Below are 19,032 nucleotides of genomic sequence, written 5' to 3'. Positions count from 1 at the left end.
ATATATATATATATATATATATATATTTTTTTTTTTTTTTTTTTTTTTTGGGATTACACCCCAGAGAATAGTATGGTGATTGTTGCAATTTTCGCACAGCAGTTTTTCAAATGCAATTTTTTAGGGGGAAAAATACACTTTAATGAATTAAAAAAAAAAAAAAAAACATATATACCCTAATTTTTTTTTATTTTTTTTTTTTGTAGAATATGAAAGAAAGGATGTTACACTGAGTAAATACATATCTAACATGTCATGCTTTAAAATTGCAGAGAGGCACCAAACTACGGTACTTAAAAATCTCTATAGGCAACGTTTTACAGGTTGCCAGTTCAGAGTTACAGAGGAGGTCTAGTGCTAGAATTATTGCTCTCACTCAGACGTTCATTCCGATACTTCCCGTGTGGTGCAAACACAGTTTACATGTGGGCGTGATCTATGTATGCGCTCGCTACTGATAACCCTTTGATCGCTTTTATTGCTAATCGCAAGGAATGTAAACATCCCTTGGGATAACAATACAGCACGACAAGTCTCTTAATAGAGAGATCTGGGGTCTAAAAAGACCCCAAATCTTTCCTCTATCCTAAAATTAAAAAAAAAAAAAATATATTATATATATATATATATATATATATATATATATATATATATATATATATATATATATATATATATATATATATATATATATATATATATATATATATATATATATAAAATAAAAAATCATGTTTAACCACTTCTGGACCGGAAGGATTTGCCCCCTTAATAATCAGGCCATATTTTGTGATTCGGCACTGCATTATTTTAACGGACAATTGCACGGTCGTATGATGCTGCACCTAAATAAAATTGATGTCCTTTTTTCCCACAAACAGAGCTTTCTTTTGGTGGTATTTTATCACCTGTGCGATTTTTATTTTTTGCGCTATAAACAAAACAAAAAAAAAAATTCTGAAAAGAAAAAAAAATATATAATATACATTTCACATTCTGCTACATAACATTACCAAAAAAAATTAAAAAATCAAAATGTTTTAACATTTTAGGCCAATTTGTTTTCTGCTACACATTTTTCGTATAAAAAAAAAAAAAAAAAATGGCAATAAACGTATTTTGATTGGTTTGCGCAAAAGTTATCGCGTCTACTAACCACGGGAAAGATTTATATCATTTTTTTTTTTTTTTTTTAATAGTAATGGCGGCAATCTGCGATTTTTAGCGGGACAGTGACATTGCGATGGACAGATCGGACCCCTGACTGACGTTTTTTACACTTTTGGGGGGACCAGTGACATTACTACAGTAATCAGTGCTAAAAAATTTGCACTGTTACTGTAATAATGACACTGGCAGGGAAGGGGTTAACTTTATTAGTGATCAAGGGGTTAAAGAGGAAGTAAACCCTCCTCTACAACTTGTACCTATAGGTAAGCCTATGATAAGGCTTACCTATAGGTACTGTAAATATCTCCTAAACATGTACCGTTTAGGAGATATTTACCTTACATGTCGCCAGTGACGTCACTGGCGCATGCGCTCTGAAGGAACGGCCGATCGTGCCGTTCCTTCAGAGCCCCGTGCCGTGACTGTCGGCTCTAGCGCGCGTGCGCGGGAGTGACGTCACTGCGGCTCCGGCCAATCAGATGGCCGGATGCCGCGATCCCGGAAGACGGGCGACTAGACATGTCGCCCGTCAGAGGTGAGTGAGCGGCACGGCGGGGGCTCGTTCTAAGGTAAGTATTTCATAATGAGCTAGTATGCGATGCATACTAGCTCATTATGTCTTTCTTTTGCAGGGTGTAAAAAAAAAATTCAAACGAGTTTACAACCTCTTTAAGTGTGTCCCTAGGGGCGTGATTCTAGCTGTCAAGGGGCGTGGCTTGTGATGTAACCACAGAGACATACGATCCTACATAGCAGGATCGTATGATCTCTGCAGTTACACAGGGAGAATGACAGGCAGCTTTGTTTACATTAGCCGCCTGCCTTTCTCCCTCTCCAGCGAAAGATCGCGAGTGGCTGGCGGACATCAGAGCCGCCGGTCACCCGCGCGGGGATGTCGGGGGCGGGAGCGCACCTCAACTGGCGCGCGCTCGCCCCCTAGAGGCTCATGGGTGAGTGATGTACCCCTACGTCACTTTGCCCAGGGGGGCTGACCGCCGCAGTATATGTACTTGCGGCGGTCGACAAGTGGTAAAAATGGCCAGAGAAGAGGAAGTGAAGTATGATGTTGCGCTGGTCCTCCAAGGGCATAGAGATGAACGATGGTCATTTTGTCCTCACTCATCTCTATGGGAAAACCCTGCTGACTCCAGATGGATCTTGCGCTCAGCGATCGGTAACGTAGGCCTGGGAACTACCTCTCCCCGCCGCTTCTAAAAGTAATCATGCGGCGAAATATGAATCTAAAAATTCAGCATCTAGCTGCAGCCATAACCCCGGTATTTAAAGTCAAAGTCGTGATGTAAATTCCCAGTTATGCAGTCGGCAAGTGGTTATTTACAACTGCGTTTTCCTTTTTTGCTAAACATATGAAAAAAAGACCAAAAATTCTGGGGGGGGGGGGGGGGGGGCGGGGGAGGTTTTCTTAGCTTCGGTTATAGAATTTAGCAAAGTTAGAATTTTGTTATTTTTTCTCCTTTACTGATGGGCACTGATGACGCAGAACAGATGAGCACTAATAGGCGGCGCTGATTGGCAGCACTGATAATTAGGACTCAGATTATCAGTGTAGATGCCCCCCTTTCACAGTTGCCGGTTACCGGCTCTCCTCTCCTCCTGCTGTGACAGCGTGAAGAAAAGAACGCTGATAACTGACAAGTGTGTTTACATCGTAATCAGCTGTGATCGAACACAGCTAATCACGTGTTAAAGGGCCACTGTGATTGGCCCTTCACCCCCGATCTGTGATTAGCAAAAAAACATCCTTCACAGAACTGGACGGCCGAGCTGTAGCCGTCATTCAGCTATAGTGCAGTTGGCAAGTGGTTAAGGTAAAAAGTGGGGCCAGCTATGTTGCAATAAATGTTCAAGAATTACAATTAGTAGCAATAAAATGCCCCCCCCCCTCCCAATTATGCGTGGTCAGTGGTATTTTAAATGCAAAGTGTTCTTGGAAGGGTGTTTGTGCCAAACAAATGACCTCCTGTGCTGTGACCGCAGCAGTAGAGCTTCTATGAGGTTTACTGAAAGATCAAATTGAAATGGAAACAATATTGGAAAACATGACAGTGGGTTTATTTTTTTGCAACATCTCTTGATTGGGGTAATTTTGATCCCATCTCCCTGCAGGCGATCAAAGCAATAATTTTATCTCAGTGATTGTGTGGTTTCCAAGAAAATAAACTTTGATTGCTCTAATTGCATGGTCAGTTTTAGAGACTCTCTCACTTCCTGTTGTATCACCAGCACAGGAATTAAGGGAGTGTGCTGATTGGACACTGGAGATGTAAAAATTCTGGAACTTTTATAGCCATGGGAAAAAAAAAAAAAAAGTTTTTCCCCGGAAAACAATTTACATTTTTTGTAAAAGCCATAAGTAAAAAAAAATCCCCATTGAGTAGTTTTTTCGTATTTTTGGGAGGCCGTGGTTTGTAACACTTCCTTACTTGAAGATGCTGCTGGTGAAGAAACACTTTGTGATGATCCAGAAGCAGCAGAATGTGTTTGCCGAATGAGAACTCTGGAGAGAAAAGCTACTCATACTAGCCCTCTTACTTACATAAGGCTACGTTACCATGTGGGCGTAGCGGATCACAGGCAGAATCACCGCGATTCTGCCCGCGATCCGGAATCATTGCAAATCGCAGGACGCATGACACCCAAAAAGGTACAAGAGCTTCTTTTGTGCGTCATGCACCCCGCAATTCTGTTTGCGCGATGTTACCACGATTCAGCAGGCGGAAATCGCGGCAACATCGCACAGCGTTTGGGTTGCCATTGCAAATCACGGGCATCGCACAGGCGTCCCGCGATTTGCAATGATTACGGATCGCGGGCAGAATTGTGGAGATTCTGCCCGTGATCCGCTACGCCTACATGTGAACATAGCCTAAAGTATTTGGTAATGTCTTTAGGGCACCTCTGGCATGAAGGATGTGTTTTGTCATCCTTATAGCATTTGGAAAAGAACATTTCTTCTCACAATATTTGCAAATTGCAGCTTTGCTTTCAGGAATTGAATCCAAACTCTAGATCAGCCTCTCTCAACCTTTTCAATCAGAATTAAATTTCTGGCCTTGGGAAAACCTTGGTAAAAAATTAAAAATCTACAACTCATGACACAGTGTGAGAGTCAGTGTGAAGAATGCTCCTTACTCTTGTCATCATTGGGAAGAATTACCCCCTTACAGATAGCTAAAAGGAACAATGGTGTCATTGGGAAGTTATCTGAGAGGCAGAAATTGCTGATTGCTCGAGGAACCCCTAGCAACCTCAGGAGGAACCCTGGTTGAGAAACCCTGCTCTAGATGTTGGTCTCACCATTTTACTGAGAGGAGGAAAAGAAAATCAGACTATAGGAGAATACTATGATGTGATGGTGAACATTAACAGGAATCATTTAACCACTTGACCGCCGGAAGATTTACCCCCCCCCCCCCATGACCAGGCCAATTTTTGCAATATGGCACTGCGTTACTTCAAATGACAATTGCACGGTCATGTGACACTGTATCCAAATAAAATTTACATAATTTTTCCCCACAAATAGAGCTTTATTTTGGTGGTATTTGTTCACCACTGGGACTTTTATTTTTTTTTTGTAATATTAACAAAAAAGGACCAACAATTTTGAAATAATAATTTTTTACATCCTGCTATAAAACCTTTACAATGAAAAATGTAAAAAAAATTACTTTTTCATAAATTTAGGTCAATATGTATTCTGCTACATATTTTTGGTATAAAAAAAATCCCATTAACTCTATATTGATTGGTTTGCGCACAAAGTTGTAGTGTCTACAAACTATGGGATATATACTGGATTTTTTTATTTATATTTTAAACTAATAATTAGCGACTTATAGCGGGACTGCGATATTGTGGTGGATACTGACACTTTTTGGGAGCCAGTGAAACAAATACAGTGATAAAAATATGCAGTGTATGTATAGCGCTGTATAAATTGACAGTGCTTTATAAGTACCTGTAATAAATAAATCGTAAAAACATATTGCACACTTTTTTGTTTCAATTTTCTGGAAAACTAAAAAACAGCTTTAAAAAAAAAATAAAAAAATGGAACACATTTTTTCACCAGGCCTTCCCACCTCCACTGAAAATTGATTGCAGGGCCCATTTCTGGATGTTCACCAGGACAGGAAGTGAGGGGAAATCTCCCCAAAATAAAACACATTAACTAAGGATTCTAACCCTTCTCTTCTCTAATCAAAACCAATAGCGGGAATTCAACCAATAAGGAAAATCCAGGTTTCCGCCTCCTCCCACTATCACGTGTGTGTGTGTGTGTGTGTGTGTGTGTGTGTGTGTGTGTGTGTGTGTGTGTGTGTGTGTGTGTGTGTGTGTGTGTGTGTGTGTGTGTGTGTGTGTGTGTGTGTGTGTGTGTGTGTGTGTGTGTGTGTGTGTGTGTGTGTGTGTATTGAAAGAAAACTGATATACAGTCAAATCAAGGAACTTACTAAGCCAAACCCGCATCCTGTTAATTAAATTTAAAAGCAAAGGGGGGTATTAGATGGGATTGTGGTAGATCCACAGGGTGGGGACCGAGGGGGACCCAGTGGAATTCCCATATTCAATATGGGAATTCCACTGGGTCCCCCTCGGTCCCCACCCTGTGGATCTACCACAATCCCATCTAATACCCCCCTTTGCTTTTATGTGTATATATATATATATATATATTTTTTTTTTTTTTGGGGGGGGGGGGGGCGAGCACCTGGTTTTGACAGGTAGCAGCTCCCACTTCTGCTTGTAGACCTAACTTTGCCACTCCCCCCAGTCTTTGCCCACAACCTTCTGTTGTGGGCAATAGAAGGGTGTGAGGACCATTCACTAAACACAGCACAGCTTGTGCAAGTGCAGTTGGAAGCCAACTGTGAGACTGCAAAGAGTCGCAGTTAGCTGTCGAAAGTAAACATGCTGAAGCCGGGAAGCTCTTTTTCTGGGGGGGGGGGGGACATACATTTTATTTGGGGTATAGTGTCGCACGACCGCTCAATTGCCAAAGTAACGCAGTGCTGTATCGGAAAAATGGCCTGGTCAGGAAGGGAGGTAAATCTTCCGGAGGGCATGTGGTTAAAAGTCAGCAGCTACAGTATGTCTACGAGTATTTTTTTTGGGAGGGACTAAAGATTATCTTAAAATATATATATATTTTTTTTTTTTTTTTAGTTTTAGCAGCCGAATTTCAATTTTATTTGGGTGCTTCAATGACCAGCTATATTCCGCCTCTCCGTTGAGTACTTTTAACAAATTTGGCGCCAAGTTATTGAACTGCACGTTCCAAGGTTTCGTCACAGAAATAGGAAAGTTGGAGAAAGTGGAGATCCAGCAAACACACCGCCCCTCGCACATCTGCTGCTGATTGGCCGGGACGTTCTGCTCAGAAACCATGCACTACTACTACTATATCAGAGCAGCCAAAGCACTTGGGGGTACCGATATTTGGTAATACTGTTCAGCTTTTTCATCACAGCCCTTCTTCAAAAAACCAAGTTTTGCAAATCTGTTTCTACACGAAAAATATGACTTCTGGGTGAACCTTCTAACGTTATCACTCTCCAATGAAGCAATGAGGCACCCTGGCTGACCTCTGCCTTGGCAAATGGTGTTTAATGTATCCAGAGGCCCAGAGATGACACAAACCAGTGCAGTCTGTCTGTTCCAAATAAAAATAAAAAAAAATAAAAAAATATAAAAAAATAAAAGTTGGAAAAGCCACTGGGGGCAATTTAACCAGTTCTGGACCGGAAGGATTTGCCCCCTTAATGAGCAGGCCATTTTTTGCGATTCGGCACTGCGTTATTTTAAATGAAAATTGCGCAACCGTGCGACGCTGTACCCAAATAAAATGTATGTCCTTTTTTACCCCACAAATAAAGCTTTTTGGGGGTATTTGATCACCTGTGCGATTTTTATTTTTTGCACTATAATCAAAAAAAGAGCAACAATAATGCAAAAAAGCTGGGTTATACTTACTGATAACTCCTTTTCTAATAGTCTTCCAGGACAGCCCATGAGACGTTAGGCTCCTCCCCCAGGGACAGGAAACACATTCCAAAATTAAAATAAAAGGCGGTCCCTTAGTCCTCACCTTCAGTATTTCATGAGAACCACAGGACACCCTGTAAAACATATACATAGATATATAGACACATATCATACATTATACATAATACCAGATAGTTCGGGTGGGAATCCGGCTGTCCTGGAAGACTATTAGAAAAGGAGTTATCAGTAAGTATAACCCAGCTTTTCTCAAAGTCGTCTTCCAGGACAGCCCATGAGACGATGAGCAAGCACTTACCAGTCTAGGGAGGGACAACTGCCTGGAGCACCTTTCGACCAAACGCCTGTTCCTGAGAAGAGAGGAGGTCCAGGCGATAATGTCTAACAAAGGTCGAAAAGTTAGACCAGGTAGCTGCCTTACAGATTTGGTCTGGTGAGGCACCGGCCCTTTCAGCCCAAGACGTGGACAATGCTCTAGTAGAGTGTGCAGTAATGAAAGGTGGAGCCACCTTTTTCACTATATAGGCTTCTGTGATAGCCTGTTTGATCCATCTAGCTAAGGTTGCCTTAGAAGCTTTTTCCCCTTTATGGGAGCCGGAAAATTGTAAAAACAAAGTATCAGTCTTCCTGAAGGTTTTAGTCACCTCCAGGTATCTCAAGAGGGATCTTCTGACATCCAAACAGCTAAATTCTTTCTCTTTATTGTTGTTTGGGAAATTGCAAAAGGAAGGAAGGACTATGTCCTGAGTCCTATGAAAAGAAGAGACCCTTTTTGGCAAAAATCCTGGATCTGTTTTTAGCACAATCCTGTCATCAAAAATCATAAGAAAAGGTTCTCTGATTGAGAGAGCCTGTAATTCGCTAACTCTTCTAGCTGAAGTTATAGCTACTAAAAATAAGGTTTTTAGGGTGAGCATTTTTACTGATAGGTCTACCAAGGGTTCAAACGGACTGGTAACCAAGGCCTGGAGTACCAGGGATAGATTCCAAGCTGGACACGTTTTAAGCACGGTTGGCTTTGTCCGGGCAATTGCTCTGAAAAAGGCATTCACATTTGGGTCTTCTCTAAGGGAAAACTGAAGAAAGACACTAAGGGCGGCAGCCTGTACCTTTAAAGTCCCTAAGGAGAGACCTTTGTCTATGCCTTCCTGAAAAAAATCCAAGATAGTTGGTATATCTGGGGAATGTCTCTGATTCTCCAACATCCAAAAATGAAATTTCTTCCAGATTTTAGCATACATTTTTCTAGTGACCGGCTTTCGACAGCTGGTCAATGTTTTGATGACTCTGTCTGAGAACCCCTGAGAGCCTAGTATTTGTTCCTCAGATACCAGGCCGTCAGGTTTAGGGTCCTGAGAAATGGATGGACCACCGGACCTTGTGTTAAGAGATCTGGTCTCCAAGGTAAGGTCATTGGAGGTTGCGCTGCCAACGCCTGAAGGCGTGCAAACCATGGCCTTTTGGGCCAGTATGGGGTTATCAGTATCATCTCTGTGTCTTCTAGGATGAATTTCTGAAGAACCTGTGGGATCAATCTGATCGGAGGAAATGCGTAACAGAGTCTGACTTTCCAGGGGTGGGCGAAAGCGTCTATGCCTAACGCCTGATCCCCTTGAGTTATGGAAAAGAATTTTTCTGTTTTCCTGTTTGCCTGGGAGGCAAATAGATCCACTACCGGTAGGCCCCATGAGGTTGTGATTTTGAGAAACACCTCTGGGTTGAGGGACCAATTGTCCTGGTTCATCTGGTGGCGGCTGAGATGGTCTGCCAGATAATTCTGCGTCCCTTTTAGGTGAATGGCCGAAATGGATGTTAGGTTCCGCTCGGCCCAGACAAAGATTTTCTGTGCAATGGTTTGTAGGCCCAGACTTCGAGTACCTCCCTGCTTGTTCAGGTACGCTACCGTTGCTATATTGTCTGACCTGATCTGTAGATGGCTCCCTTCTACCTCTACCTGAAAAAACTCCAAGGCCTTTTGGACCGCCATAAGTTCTTTTTGGTTTGATGAAGACTTCCTTTGTGCTGGGGACCATGTACCCTGCGCCCATCTGTCCTGCAGATATGCTCCCCATCCGGAAGCGCTTGCATCCGTGGTAATCCTCTGTGATACCTGGATGGTCCAGTTTAGCCCTCTTGATAGGTGAAGAGAGGATCTCCACCACCAAAGAGTCCTTTTTATCTTGGTGGGAATCCTTACTTTTTGTTCCAAGGAACTTGACTGCCCATCCCAATTCTGTAGAAAGAATTTTTGGAGTGGACGTTGTTGGAACCTTGCCCAGGGGACTGCTGGGAAACAGGAGGTCATCAAGCCTATCACTCTTGTGACATCCCTCAGAGAGACCCATAAGTTGGTCTGTAAAGAGGCAACCATCAGGTTCATTTTCTCCATCTTGCACTGAGGGAGGAAGATCATCTGATCCCGTGAGGAGATTTCGTAACCCAGGTAGGTCACTCTTTGTGAGGGTACCAGGCAAGACTTTTGTCTGTTGATTATCCAGCCTAGGGAAGTTAAGAATTCCTGAACTATGAGGAGGTCGGCTTCCAGTTTCTGGTATGATTCTGCCACTACCAAGATGTCGTCCAGGTAGGGGGTGATCATGATAGCTTTTAGCCTTAGAGGGGCTAGTGCTTCCCCTAGGACTTTGGTAAAAATCCATGGGGCTGAGGACAGCCCGAAGGGCAGTGCCCTGAACTGGAAGTGCTTGACTTCCGGTCCTATCTTTACTGCTAGCCTCAGGAATTTCTGATAGGATGTGTGTATGGGGATGTGAAAATACGCATCTTTCAAATCTAGGGTTGCCATGAAACACCCTGGGAACAGTAGGTTCCCTATGGAGTATATTGATTCCATGCGAAAGCGTTTGTATGCTATTGAAAGGTTCAGATTGTGTAAGTTCAGGATCAGTCGATGACTTCCTGAGGGTTTTTGAATCACAAAGATGTGAGAATAAAACCCTGTTCCTTGTTCTTCTCTGGGGACTGGGATAATTACTTTTTGATCTAATAGGTCCCCTAACTGAAGACTCAAGGCGGAGGCCTTGACTGGATCCCTGGGAAGATTTGTGATCAGGATCCTTTCTTGAGGTTGAAGACAGAACTCCAGCCTGTGTCCTTGGCCTACTAGGTCCAGAAAAAAAGGGCTGGAAGTAATCTTCTTCCACAGTGGGAGGAAGGCCCCTAATCTTCCTCCCACTCTGAGAAGGGAGTCATTGGGGCTGGTTGGGGCGTTTAGGAGGGTTAAACAGGATGTTACCCCTCCCCTTTCCTTTATGCCCCGTCCAATGTTTTTTGAAATTTTGCTGAGTTTCAAAAGACTTCTGCTGTTTGCCCCTGCCACGAAAATTCCTCTGAGCATAGGGGAATTTTTTCTTATCTGGGAATCCCTTCTTTTTATCCGCTGTACGCTCCAGGGCTTCTGTTAGGCCTGGGCCAAAAAGGTGGTCGCCTGTGAAGGGAAGACCACAAAGGCGAGATTTAGAAGTAACATCTCCCGACCATGTCTTGAGCCATAGGCTTCTTCTGGCCGTATTAGCTAAAGCTGAGGTCCTTGCTGCCATTCTTACAGCTTCAGCTGAAGAATCCGCCAGGAATCCTATTGCCTGGAATAAGAGTGGAAATGATTTATTAATCTGTTCCCTCGATGTTCCTGCAGTCAAGTGTGTTTGGATTTGAGATAGCCACAGCTCCAGGTGTCTGGCTATGCAGGTGGATGCCAGGGCTGGCTTTAAGCTCATAATGGAGGCTTCCCAGACCCTACGTAAAGAGGTATCTGTTCTCTTATCCATAGGGTCTTTTAGTGCTCCTGAATCCTCAAATGCCAAGTCAGTTCCTTTGGAGATTCTGGCAAGAGAGGCATCCAGCTTAGGGATTTTGTTCCAGGGCTGTTCCACACTTTCGTCAAATGGATACCTTCTTTTTAAGTTTCTTGGAAAAAAAGGCTTTTTATCGGGAGAATTCCATTCCTGTTTAATCACATCCAATAGTGAGCTATGCACAGGGAACACTCTAGCATGCTTTTTATGACTAGCGTACATTAAGTCATGCTTAGAGAGATGCACTTCTTCCTCCTCAATCTCTAGAGTGGTATAAACCGCTTTGAGTAGATCATCTACATCCTCCAGGCTCAGTTTAAAGTTGGAGCTATCATGGGAAACATTGCTTTTTGGTTCCTCTCCTGATCCTGATCCCTCTGCAGAAGAGTGGGAAGAAGAAACTTCCTCCTCCAAAACCAATGGGTCAATTAGGGATGGTGGAGCCTGAGCTGGGGTGGAAGGCTGGGCTGGTGCCTGCATCTTTTCAATGAGAGTCCTGAATGAACTAAATGTACTTTTTAGCTCATCTCTCACTGAGGACAGCATTTTCTGGGTAGAGACTGCAGAATCGTCTCTGACCAGTTTAGCTATGCATGCCCGGCACACTGCTTTGTTCCAAGAGGAACTCAATTTTTCTCCGCATACAGCACATTTCTTTTTGGGGGGCTGAGGTGGGTTATTGTCCTGAGCCTTGGCCTGGAAGATAAAAGACAAGGGAATTTAATTAGAGATACTTGTCCTCCTCCCACCTCCCATTTTTCCCCCTCCACCTTGTGGATAGAAAAGAGGGAGCGGTGCTGCTTAACCCCTGCCCCTAACGATAGAAAAGAGAGGGGGGAAGGGGAACGGAGTTCCTAACAGGTACCTGCAAATAGGGTGTCGTTCCCCCTTGCTTACCTGAGAGGTGCCGATGCCAGAGCCGACTTCCGCCGCCTGTGCGGTTGCTGCCGTGGTGTCCATCGCTCTGTATGGTGGTCCCAGCAACTGCTGTTTCCCCTAACATCGGTCGCCCATTTGAACTCTCTGTTCGCGCCTTCGGAAACTGGAACGAGGGTTTCCGGCGCCCGCGGATGCCGTCACTGCGCCGGAAGTGACACTGTCACTTCCCGTGAGGCCAGAGTGGATACGCTGAGTTCCGCCCCCTCCGTCTTTGGCGCCAACTTCAAAATTTCTTCCGAAGTTAGCGGTTCACGGGTACACAGCACTGCTGCTCCAAGGAACCGGCCGACCAACGGAGTGAACTCCCCAACGCTCCACCAGACAGCATCCGTAGTCCTGCCGAGAGGCTAGGAGAACAGGAGACAGCGGTCAGCCCCTATTGCGGCACTAAGGGGTACCGCTATGGGCCGAGGAGATGCATCTTTCCAAGTCTTTCCATGGACAGTCCAGGAGACCGGGAGCTTCAGTTCCAGGAACATGTTACACCCTGTCCGGAGGAAACAAAAATACTGAAGGTGAGGACTAAGGGACCGCCTTTTATTTTAATTTTGGAATGTGTTTCCTGTCCCTGGGGGAGGAGCCTAACGTCTCATGGGCTGTCCTGGAAGACGACTTTGAGAAAAAAAAATAAAAAATATATTCTCTTTACATAACAAATATTTAAAAATCAAATTTTTTCATTCTTTTAGGCCAATTTGTATTCTGCTATATATTTTTGGTTAAAAAAAAAAAATAATAATTTGCAATAACCGTATTTTGGTTTGCGCAACAGTTATCGCATCTACAAACTAGGGAACTAGTTTGTCATTTTTATTTATTTTGACTAGTAATGGCGACAATCTGCAATTTTTTGCAGGACTGCGACATTGCGGCAGACAGATCGGACCGCTAACTGACCTTTTTGACACTTTTGTGGGGACCAGTGACATTACTACAGTAATCAGTGCTAAAAATATGCTCTGTTACTGTACTAATGACACTGGCAGGGAAGGGGTTAACCTAGTGGGTGATCAAAGGGTTAAATGTGAGCCTAGGGAAGTGTTTACTAACTGTGGGGGGAGGGGCTTGTGAAATAACCATAGAGACCTGTGATCCTATATAGAAGGATCACATGGGCTCTGATCATTCCAGAGAGAAGAACAGTCAGCTGTGTTTACATCAGCTGACTGTTCTCTCTCAGCGGGGAAGAGATCGCGGGTGGCCGGCTGTAAGCGCGGCCGCTGGCCCCATGCATCAGCATCCCCGCTGCCTAGATAATGAGAAATATAGTCCAAAAAACTCTTAAAGGAGAAGTACAGCCAAAGCTTGTTGGATCACAGGAGTACAGTTTGTTTTGCACTCCTGTGACCCATTTTCAGCACAGAGCGGACTGAAGTCGGCTCTCTGCTGTTGTCACAGAAGTTGGTCCAGGCACGTGGCGGATCCCGACTCCGTGGTCGGTATGACACGGTGCCTGGACCAACACGAGGCTCAGAAAGCTGCTGAGAGCCTGAGCAAGCCGCTCTGACCCCTCCACAGCCCAGCGATCCAATGAGCCCTGGGCTGTGGAGGGGATCGATGCTGCATCCACCTAGGGAAGTATAAATTAGGGGGGAAAAAAACAAACCCCACACTTCTCTTTTAAATAAATTGTAAAGGCAGAGGGTTTATCTTAATTTATTCTATGCATTAAGAAAAAAACCTTCTGTGTACAGCACCCCCCCTAATACTTACCCGAGCCCATCTTTATCCAACGATGTTACACGCGTTTCTCAGCTGCCTGGGCTTCCCCCACCTCATTGGCTGAGACAGCAGAGCGGCATGATTGGCTCCCGCTGCTGTCAAAGTCAGTCAGCCAAACAGGAGGAAGAGGGGGTGGGGCCGGGTCGCAGGCCTGTGTCTGAATGAACACAGGGAGCTTTGACTCGACTCGGGTGCCCCCATAGCAAGCTGCTTGCTGTGGGGAAACTCAACAGGGAGGGAGGGGCCAGGAGAGCTGAAAAGAGGAGGAGCCGGGCTGCTCTGTGCAAAACCAACTGCATAGAGGAGGCAAGTATAACATGTTTGTTTTTTTTTTGTTTTTTTTACAATCACTTTAAGACCTTGTGCCATACTTACAATATCATAAGCCCCAATGCTCTCCAGTGTATCAGCACCACAACCTGCATCCCACATGGCAGACCACTCACTTGCAGGGACCGCATAAGCCCATAAGGATGGAAAATGTAAACAACCTTAAGTCAACAGAACAAAAAAGGGGGGGGGGGGTGTCACCTAATTACATCATATAACTCTATATATGCAACCACATGTGTACTTAGAGGCGAACCCCCCTTTTATTTGTTCTGATGTTGGATTAGGGTTGTCGTTACAAAATCTTCCATCCTTATGGGCAAATGCAGTCCTTGTAAGTGAGTGTTCTGCCATGGCAGGTTGGGGTGCCAATTCACTGGAGAGGAATGGATCCTTTGCTATTGTTGTTAAGTACGGTGCAAGGTTTTAAGCATTATTTGGACTTAGATCTCTCATTACCATGAACTGCGTATCATTCTGGGATGTTTCTGCTTTGCAGGGTGGCATAATTTATCCCTGAGGAAATAATTGGTTCAAAAAGTTCAAACCGCGTTGGGTGTCCCAATTGAAACTAAAAATGTAAAATGCTTTCATACAAAAAGGAGTAAATTGAATTTATTGGTTGCCTGTAAAATTCCAAATAGGAGTCACAAATTAACCACTTAAGCCCCGGAGGATTTGGCTGCTAAACGACCAGGGGGTATTTTGCGATTCGGCACTGCGTGACTTTAACGGACAATTGCGCGGTCGTGCGACGCTGTACCTAAACGAATTTGGCGTCCTTTTTTTCCCACAAACAGAGCTTTCTTTTGGCGGTATTTGATCACCTGTGCGATTTTTTGACCACGCGCTATAAACAAAAAAAAGAGCGTCAATTTTGCAAAAATAGCAATATTTTTCCCTTTTTTTTTTATATGAAATTCCCCCAAAAAAAATGTAAAAATCAAAATTTTTTAACATTTTCGGCCAATTTGTTTTATGCTACCTATGTTTGGTAAAAAAAAAAAAAAAAAAAATCGCAAAAAGCGTATTTTGATTGGTTTGCGCAAAAGTTATTGCGTTTACTAACTAAGGGAAAGATTGTCATTTTTGTTGTTTTTTTTTTTAACGCGTAATGGCGGCGATCTGCGATTTTTTTTGCGGTACTGCGACATTGGGGCGGACAGATCGGACCCTTGACTGACATTTTTGACACTTTTGGGGTTACCAGTGACATTTCTACAGTAATCAGTGCTATATATATGCACTGTTACTGTAAAAATTCACTGGTAGTGAAGGGGTTAACTTTATTTGAGAGGGAGGGGCTGTGTGTGTCCCTAGGGGCGTGATTCTTACTGTGATTGGCTGTGGCTTCAGCTGTATGCAGAGTGATCAACGGATCTACATAGTAGATCCATATGATCAGCTCTCATACAGAGGGGAGAATGACAGGCAGCTTGTTTACACAAGCTGCCTGACTTTCTCCCTCTCCCCCACCGATCGCAGAGTGGCCGGCGGACATCGGGTCCGCCGGTCACACGCGCGGGTGGGGGGGGGGTCCGTGACCACGCGGGAGCGCGCCTCCGGCGGCGCGCGCTCGCTCCCTAGACCCTCACAAGCTAGTGACGTAGCCCTACGTCACTTTGCCTGTGAGGGGCTGACCGCCGACGTAGATTGGCGTGCGGCGGTCGGCAAGTGGTTAACTGTAAAGTGATTTGAGCATGGATTGCTTTTCAGAGGAGCGGAAGTTCTTGCTGCTATTGTGAATGAGCCCTAAAAAAAAAAAAAAAAAAAAAAAGCAGTTCTGATCCTACAGGATTGGAGGTCAAGATTAAAACGTACAAACACACCCCTTTTTTTTTTTTTTTAAATGTTAACCTGTACCTGCACCCGCACTGCCAGGTGAATCGTTTGTACTAAATTGTAGGGGGGAGGTGGTGCAGGTTAGGACTCAGAAAGATGCCCCCCCCCCCCCATTCTACTTCTCTGCCTGTTGCTACTCCCCTGATGGATCTTCCCGTTGTGCCAATGTACAGTTGGAAGTTCTGCCAGTCTCAGTCTTGTATCTGTACAGAGCTGAGGCCAGCAGAGCTCTGACCATCCGCACAGCAGGAGTTTGATCCACAGCCCCTCTCAACCCAAAGCCACGGCGCCCCCTGATGGCGCCCTGGTTGATAAAAGCTGGTATAGTGTATGGACAGCTTTAAAGGGATCAAAAAACTGACTGCAATTTTCTGAAAATTGCAACAGCTGCAGATTGAAAAGGAAAGATCATCTGATGCCAAGGTGAATATCTCATAAGGAGCACAGCAGAGGGGTCTACTGGTTACCCATCACCTACTTACCTCTGTCATGTTTGACCCTTCTGGGTCTCTCCATCTGCTAAGCAGGCATTCTGTGTGGTGGTGGATAAACGAGATGGTGGAAGATTGATTTATTCTATTTGCAATTGCATTCAACCCTTAACTAATTTTGGATCTAAAGTGTATACACAAGTTGGTGGTGGAAGATCGTTTTATATGTCACCATATTTTTACATTGTATTCAATTTTCATTGATTTTGGAGTTATTTATTGCCAATATATGATTGCGTATTTTATTTATTGTTCACGTCATAAGGTGTTTATATAGCACATTTTTTTCAAGTAACCTCTTTAACCGGTTGCCGACTGCCGCACGACTATATACTGCGGCGGTCAGCCCCGGCCAGGCAGAGTGACGTATGGATACGTCACTCGCCTGTCACTGACTTGAGAGCCAATTGCGGGCCGGCGTGCGCCCGCCGCGGCTCGTTCACTGACAAGTCAATGCGTGCAACTGGCGGACCCGATGTTGAGGCGAGCTTACCAATGGTATTAGTATTATGCAGCATGAGGGGGTTAATGTATTGTCACTGCTGATCACTGATGCATTAGTGACCGACCAGTGGCAGTCAATTAACCCCTTTGTGCTGCATTAGTGCAACCAGTATCAGTGCAACCAGTGTTAATTAACACTGACACTGGTTGCACTAATGCAGCACAAAGGGGTTAATTAACTGCCACTGGTCGGTCACTAATGCATCAGTGATCAGCAGTGACAATATATTAACCCCCTCATGCTGCATAATACAAATACCATTGGTAATTAAATTAACCTCTTGCCAACCCGTCACAGTACATATACTGTGACAGGGTGGCAGCGACAGGTGTACGTCACCACCTGTTTTTGGTGTATGCCCCTGTTCTATCTAATTTAAAATTATTTGGGGGAAAAAAGTCATTTTCGGTTTTCGGCCAAGGGCATCCTGCATTTTCGGCCCAAAATTTTCATTTCGGTGCATCCCTAATTACTAGTAAAAAAAAAAAAAAAAGCAATAAAACAGAAATCTTTCCCTTAGTTTGTAGACCTGATAACTTTTGCGCAAACCAGTCAAAATACACTTATTGCGGATTGATTTTTTTTTACCAAAATATGTAGTAGAAACCAAATTTGCCTAAAATTTGAAAAAAAATTTTTGATTTTTACATTTTTTTTTAAGAATTGTCGCTGTTTTTTGTGTATCGCACAAAAAAATAAAATTACACAGGTGATCAAATACCACCAAAAGAAAGCTCTGTTTGTGGAGGAAAAAAAGGACGTAAGTTTTGTTTGGTTGCAGCGCACAACCGCGCAATTGTCCGTTAAAGTCACGCAGTGCCAAGTTGAAAAAAGTGGCCTGGTCATTAGGGGGCAAATCTTAAAGCGGTTAACATATTGTAGGCAAAAATAAACAAAAAAAGGGTGCACCGACCTAGTGCATTATCCTCAATAATTGGCTTCGAGGAGCCCTGAGGAAGAATCTGAGCCTCGAAATGCATCAGCCGTCATCTTAAAGAGGAAGTAAACCCTCCTCGGGAAGTTGTACCTATAGGTAAGCCTATATTAAGGCTTACCTATAGGTACTGTAAATATCTCCTAAACATGCACCGTTTAGGAGATATTTACCTTTAATGCAGCCAGTGACGTCACTGGCGCATGCGCTCTGAAGGAACGGCAGATCGTGCCGTTCCTTCAGAGCCCCGTGCCGTGACCGTCGGCTCCCGCGCACGTGCGCGGGAGTGACGTCACCGCAGCTCCCGCCAATCAGATGGCCGGATGCCGCGATCCCGGAAGACGGGCGACTATACATGTCGCCCGTCATACAGGTAAGCGGACGGCACGGCGGGGGCTCGTTCTGAGGTAAGTATTTCATAATGCGCTACTATGCGATGCATACTAGCTCATTATGGGTTTCTCTTTCAGGATGTAAAGAAGAGAAAAAAAATTTTTCTCGGTGTACAACCTCTTTAACAGGATTATGGACTAACACATGGACTATTCCTGACACTGGAGACACTGAGCTTGATATGACTATTTTCTACCTTTGTTTGCGAGTAGCCATTTTATATGTTGTACAAATAAAGCCAATTATTGAGGATAATGTGCTAGGTCGGTGCGCCCTTTTTTTTGTTTCTTTTTTGCCTCTAGTACTGTTGGACTACCCCAGTCCTTTTTTGGACAGCAAGACTCTAGCCATCCGAGATGCCTTATGTGAGTCCCGTGGGAAGTGTGGTCGGGGAGCTTGGATTCTAAGCGCAGGAGAAGGGCGATATCACCGTATTGTTTTGGAGCGGTTAACATATTGTCAATGAATATTAATCATTTCACAGCGCAGCGTTTAGTATTTGTATTTATCCCTATTTGTGGCGTCTGCTTACATCCAGGTCCACTTAGGATCATCAGCCCAAAGCGTAGAAATTGTGTGGCCAAGTCAGATTTTGCAGACCTGGATGGACAGATGTAAATGGATTTAAATGGACGCACATCAGACATCACTTTACATTCAGACACCCACTGGGATTATTCTGTTTCCATTCAGATCCAGCTCAGCAGGGGATCCATCTATGAACTTGTACTTCCCCTGCAGCCCTGTATGTTCTATGTGTATAATAATGCCAACAAGAACATTTCTTTTCATTTTTCACCTGCATGTCCTCGGTTCTCCTCTATGGAGACATGTTGCCTGGCTACCTAAAGGCTCATTACAGACCGGATC

The 19,032-nt window shown here is 44.1% G+C and overlaps 1 protein-coding gene across 1 annotated transcript in view; it reads right to left on the bottom strand.

Annotated features, from left to right (window-relative positions):
- The window catches only part of RXRB (retinoid X receptor beta), a 116,551-nt gene that overhangs the window by 72,911 nt on the left and 24,608 nt on the right, over positions 1-19,032 (bottom strand). The gene's annotated exons all lie outside the window — the stretch shown is intronic.

Source organism: Pelophylax lessonae (genome assembly GCF_965119305.1).
Source record: "Pelophylax lessonae genome assembly, chromosome: 7".
Lineage (NCBI taxonomy): Eukaryota > Metazoa > Chordata > Amphibia > Anura > Ranidae > Pelophylax > Pelophylax lessonae.
Note: the sequence above shows the minus strand (reverse complement) of the source record. Positions and strands in the feature narration are given on the sequence as shown.